General features: G+C 46.4%; 1 pseudogene; it reads left to right on the top strand.

Moving 5' to 3' along the window:
* Nucleotides 1–762: 762 nt before the first annotated feature.
* On the top strand, nt 763–3,504 carry LOC119322830 (annotated as a pseudogene).
* Nucleotides 3,505–6,271: the final 2,767 nt, after the last annotated feature.

Below are 6,271 nucleotides of genomic sequence, written 5' to 3'. Positions count from 1 at the left end.
AACCTGTTCGGTCAAATGCCCACAGAGAAAAAGAGAGAGAAATAAAAAAGAAAAGGTGAAAAAAATAAACACTTTAGTCATTGACAGGTGGGACCTAGGTCCAACTCAGCAAAATTTCCACATAGGCAATCCACGTCAGCCTTACAGGTGGGCCCAACCAGTCAGTTTGACTATTTTCGCGAGGTTATCCGACTATTAGTACTCCGCGTTACGTATTAGGCACATTTTTAGTGGTTTTTTGTGCTCTGCCTTTAATGTGGTACCACGTGGTTACCCTAGCCCCAAGTGTGGTGGTTTTGGCTAAATAACTCTACATATACCTAAAGGTCCATCTATACTAACAAGTCATTCTGCACTTCCAGCAAATTCAATATTAACCCCCCTACCCATCCTTTTGGTTGAGAGTGAGAGAAACCTGTGTGCTCAAGCGACTAAACATGGATCATGTGGTGCATGCGGACCCGGTGCATTCTGTGCTTTGATATAGAGTAATGGCTTCAAGCGAAGGTTTTCGCCCATGTTCCAACTTCCAGCAGGTTAATCCCTATTTAAGCTAAGATTACATTTTTTTCCCTTGAACCGTAAGAAGAAATGCTTTCGGAATGAATAAATACCAAGTATATGTAGGATTGACTTCTTATGTCAAACTTTTTTCATTCCAACATGCTATCCAGCTTGAAAGCCCTGACCTATGTAATGTCCATACTGTAGGTACCTCCCAAACATAACTTGAAGGGAAGACAAACTGTTGGCGAGCAAGTGATGGCTGGAATAATGATCAGTGCTTCTACTGGCGCGATGAACTCCCTCCTTCATAAGCTGGCCACCCTCAAGGGGGAGGAGTTCAGTAAACTCAAAAACTTGAGGAAGGAAGTGAAGTCTATCAGTGATGAGCTTCGTAGCATGAATAATTTTCTTGAGAGGCTTTCAGATGTGGACGAGTTAGATAAGCAAACCAATGGGTGGAGGGATGAAGTGAGAGAGATGTCTTATGATATTGAAGACATCATTGATGACTTCAAGCTTCACATTGAGGAGAAAGGTGAAAGTTCTGGGATTGTGAACAGTACTATTGAGCGCCTCAAAACACTGATGGCCCATCACCGGATTGCTAATCGGGTGAAGGATATCAAGAAACTTGTGCTTGAGAGTTGAGACAAGTAAGCTACATAAAAGATATGATCATCATGTATCCCCATCAAGTGATGGGCCATTGATCAACGGGTTGTCGCAATCTTATGCAAATGCTGCTGACCTTGTTGGTATTGAGAGGGCATCAAATGAACTTGTCAATCAGCTAAGAGATGAGGAGAATCAGTTGAAGATAGTATCAATTGTGGGATTTGGAGGTTTGGGCAAAACAACACTTGCCAATGAGGTATACCGCAGGCTAAAGAGCGATTTTGACTGTAGTGCATTTCTGCCAGTGTCTCGAAAGCCTGGTATCCGAAGACTTTTCAGTAGTTTACTATCCCAAATTGGAATAGAACCATCTATTCATGCTTGCGAGTCACATCTCGACAAACTCAGAGAACATTTCCTAGCTAAGAGGTACTTTATGCTTGCCTTTCTATTCTAGTTTATCCATTTACTTGGTAATAAATATTTCTTTGAAGTGTGTTTGTCCCCACTCCGCTTGAAAAGTAAATGAAACATGATGCATGGGTAAAAGCTCTGGAATTAAATCCTCAAATATTCCTAAAAAGAGATGTAAATAAGGAAAAAGTGCAAGGATTACTATGCCTATTTAAAAGAAAAAACTCAAAACTTTGCCAATTAAGTATGCTCAACTTTTATCATTTGCTAAGGGGCACATCCAAGGTGCACTCACTGGTTGCCGATTAAATATGCTCAAATTTTATCATTTGCTAAGTTCTCTTATGTCTAGACAAAGATTATATACTCATTTCTCATCAATCTCATTAACTGATTAGTGCCAGCCTAGTGCCGACCTCACCGGCAGCGATGATGGAGACGCCTTCGAGCGCCGCTTCTCCTCTTGAAGGCATCATCGTGGAGCTTCTATAGCCCATTCTTTCGTGTGCTCCGGGTGAAAGCCTTAGATTCTTTTCCGAATCGGACGATGATGGCATCTTTGATGTCGTTATCCCTCTTGGGGCGTTGTCTTGGAGCCATGATCCCGTTGTTGGTCTTCGATGTCTCGCTTGGAGTGTGGCTGGTTTGGTGGAGTGTACTGTGGTGGTGGTGGAAGTGATATGTGGCGTCGGTCCTTGCCTTGGTCATCTTGGTGCTGATGGTTGATCTCTCTCTTGGGGGCTAGTGGCGGCAGTGAGGTCTCGGAGTTCGGTGCCCTTTGATGGCGCTTGAGGTTTGGTTGCCTCTGGTGCTCTGGCTCTCTCTATTTGTGATGGTGGCCGTGGTGTGGCCCAGAGGAGGTGTAGGGCTGTCTCGACGGAATATTGGTCCTAGGCACGGTCTGTGGCTCTGTTCGTCGCAACGTGCCTATGTAGTGGGATGCCCTTCGACGGTGGTTGCGACTTCCTACCTCTTCAAGGTGCAGAGGGATCACATGGTAGGTGGCAACTTCTTATCTACGTATTCTCGGTGGCGGATCTCCTTTCGACTGATCCAACTAAGCTAGCTCTCGCTCTCCTTGGTCTGTCTGGCGAGGATGGATGCTAAGTTATTTTTTTGACAGAAAGACTGTAAGGGAACCCCCTACAGTATAATTGGTGCAACAAACCTAAATTGCAAGTACCATGCCTTGAACATGGATGGGTGGGAAGGCATCAGCCCCTTCCCACCACTAGGCTATGCCTTAGTCTGCTGGATGCTAAGTTATTGGTGTTGGCTGCTGATTGTAGCTTTCTTCTTGTCCTTCTTCTATTGTTACTTGTTCTTCTTCTGTTGTTCCTTGTTCTTTTTGTGTGTGTTGTAGCTCGCTTCTGTTTCTTCTTCTGTTGCTTTCTGTTCTTCTTGTATATGTAGTACCCTCTCTGTTGTATCTCACTCTTATATATAATGAAAATGGTTCAGGCCGGCGTAAGCCCGTCGTAACACCGACAAAAAAAATTAGTGCCAGCTAACCAATTGATGTGCCTATTTTGTTCCTCAACCACTACTGATATATCAATGAATGAAGTACTTTTCTCCGTAGTTCCATCTTTTAACACGACTTGATAAGTTAATTATATTTGACTTAACACTATAATGAATTGCTTGGCAGGTACTTGATTGTAATAGATGATATATGGGATGTACATGCATGGCGTGTTATTAAATGTGCTTTCCCAGAAAATGATGTTGGCAGCAGAATAATAGCAACACAAGAATTAAGGATGTGGCTAGGGCATGCTGCTCAAATCGACATGATCATATTTTAGAAATGCAACCACTTAGCGATGTAGACTAAAGAAGACTGTTTTAATAGAATGTTTGACTCAGAGGAAGCTTGTCCTAAGCATCTTGGAGATGTTTCAGTTCAAATTCTCAATAAATGTGGTGGTTTGCCACTTGCAATACTTAGTATATCCAGCTTTCTAGCCAGCGAAGGTCCCAACCAAAAGGAAAGGTGGGAACATGTACTGAATCTTTGGGCTCAGGAACAAATTTCATACTGGAAGGCATGAGGGAAATATTAGACCTCAGCTATAGAGATCCTCCTCCTCACCTCAAGACATGCTTGTTATATCTTGGTATATATACAGAGGACTACACGATAGGGAGGTCAAATTTGGTACGCCAATGGATGGCTGAATGTTTTATCAGTAAAGGAAGTGGACATGATGTGGAGAAGGCTGCAAATAATTATTTCAATGAGCTTGTGAATAGATATCTTATTCAATCTATAAAATTTGATAAGCAAGGGTTAGTGACGCAATGCAGAATACATGATATGATGCTTGATCTTATCTTGTGTAAGTCTGCTGAAGAGAACTTTTTTTACTATAGTAGACGACCCACAAGCCATCAAAAGACTGAATTACAAGGCTCGTCGGCTGTCTATCTGCCTGGATGGTTCAAGTGATGGTCAAACAACGTTACCGCGAAACACTGACATATCACAGGCTCGGTCGGTTATGTTCTTTGGGATGTCTGATAAAGCACTTCCATTGTCAGAGTTTAAGTTCCTTCGATTTCTTTATGTTGATCTGGACCATGCTATAGTTGATCTCATAGGATTGCGGAAACTGTATCTGCTGAGATACCTATGGATCAGTAACCTATGTTTGTACCAACTACCAACACAAATTAGAATGCTGCAACAATTGGAAACACTCGATGTGCTCGGCTGTAAGAATCTGCCATCAGATATAGTTCATCTACCACGCTTAATGCATCTGAATTTTAAAACAGGGCTGCCTGATGGGATTGGAAACATGAAATCTCTACGGCATCTATGTGCATTTGATTTTGCGATGAACACGCTTGATAATATCAAGGGCCTCGGGGAGCTGACCAATCTGAAGTATCTAATTCTCCACTGCTTCATTCCTCTTGAAGACGAGGCAATGTGCTCTGGTTAAAAGTCAGCGAGTATATCGTAATTTTTTTCTGAAGAAAACCAGCAAGGCATGGCTCCAACGGGCTCCCTCCCCGCTCCCCAACCCACGCCCCCACACCTCCGGCCGCCGCCTCCTCCCCACCGCTGTCGCCGGCGACGGCTGCCCTCCACGACCCCATTGCATCCAATGACTCCCCCAGCGCCCAAGCCCTACGCGCCGCCCTCGGTGTTGGCGACGCCATGGGAGACGACTTTCAAGACCAGGTATGGCGCTGCCTCTCCAAGCATATCAACCCGCGCCGCCACGAGCTGCCATGCTTCCTCTCCGTGCATGTCCTCCACTCCTCCCTCGACATCGACGAGGTGCTCGTGGCCGTCCTCATGCAAGCATGCTTGGGCGGCAGCGCTCCCGCTTTCCAGGCCACTCGAATCCAAGAAAACCTCTTTCGCATCTCCCTCTCAGACATGCGCATCGTTCGTGCTCTCATCGCAGAACCCATCCTCGTCGCCACCACCCATTCGATCAAATTCCTTCCTTTTCCAACACCGACTCATCTCTCCCACCTGCCACCCATCCACCAAACACCAAACGTTGATTTCGGCGATCGGTTTGGCCACACCGATGCTTTCCTTCGCTCCCAGATTGGCTTCCTTCCAACGCCCGGTGTCGACTTCGCCCGCAATATCCTTGAATTGTTCTCATCCAACGTCTTCACAACGCCACATCATGCTGCCTCAGACTACAAAAATCATCTTCTTCGTCCACAAAGCCAACTTCACGGTCGACAGCATTCTGGTGGCCACACTCCTCTCTTTTCGTTTTGGTGGCTAGCCACGCTCTATCTCCGTCGAACGGATTTCAAACGCAGCCTTTACTGCATCGGTCGCCTCCAGCCACATCGCCACTCTCATGGCAGCTTGTTCTCCCATCGTCGCCCCGCGCTTGTTCGCCACCATCACCGTCGCACCCTTGGGTGCGCTGGACCTGCCGGCGAATCGAACGTCGGTGCCACCCATGCAGGCGGCGACGCCGCCTCGCATCATCGTCAACATCCCCCCCCCCTCCCCACCGTGCATGCTGCCCATGCAGCTGGGTCCCACCGCCGCTAACGGTCGGGCACCAACTGTTTCTCCCACAGCTCCAACAGTGCTCGATCCACCACGATCACAGCCAAAGGTACGACTGTTCCGACCTGGGATTTCGTTTAATAAGCTCATTTTCTCTACGTACCACTGCCTTGTCACCACGCCCACCACATGCTTAACTCATAAACCCACTACACCTATATGGATAGTCTTCTGCTCTAAGTCAGTATGCGCAAATGAAACCTTGATTAACAATACATTAGACCACCAGTTTTCATTCAAATGTGTTTTTCACGCTGCAACACTTGCACCCAACTTGTACCTGGTACATGTGTACTCGGTCAATGTTAGATCAGAAGTTCTTCGCTCTACTCCCGTTCAATTTTCAAATTTTGAACTGCGCCTGTTTGACTCCTTTGACCAAGCATCACACACAGTGCGATCGGTACCGCTGCCTGTCACGTTTGAACCGGATTCGCTTGACTCAAACGACCCCATCCTGCCTAACCACCCCACGTCCTTGCTTGGACTGCCACCATCGTCTAAAATACTCGCGCAAGATCTCCCTCACCTGTCCACAGAGATTCAGCACACTGTTCCTAGCGCAGATTCCCCTGGCCACGCCTCGGTTGACCACAACGCAATCGATGACAATGGACACGTGTTCACCCCATCCACCGCGGCCTCTCCGGTCACGTCTTGCTGCATCCCAGCTTTAGA

This window comes from Triticum dicoccoides, chromosome 6B, assembly GCF_002162155.2.
Source record: "Triticum dicoccoides isolate Atlit2015 ecotype Zavitan chromosome 6B, WEW_v2.0, whole genome shotgun sequence".
NCBI classification, from domain to species: Eukaryota; Viridiplantae; Streptophyta; class Magnoliopsida; order Poales; family Poaceae; genus Triticum; species Triticum dicoccoides.
This window is presented reverse-complemented; position numbering and strand designations above follow the sequence as displayed.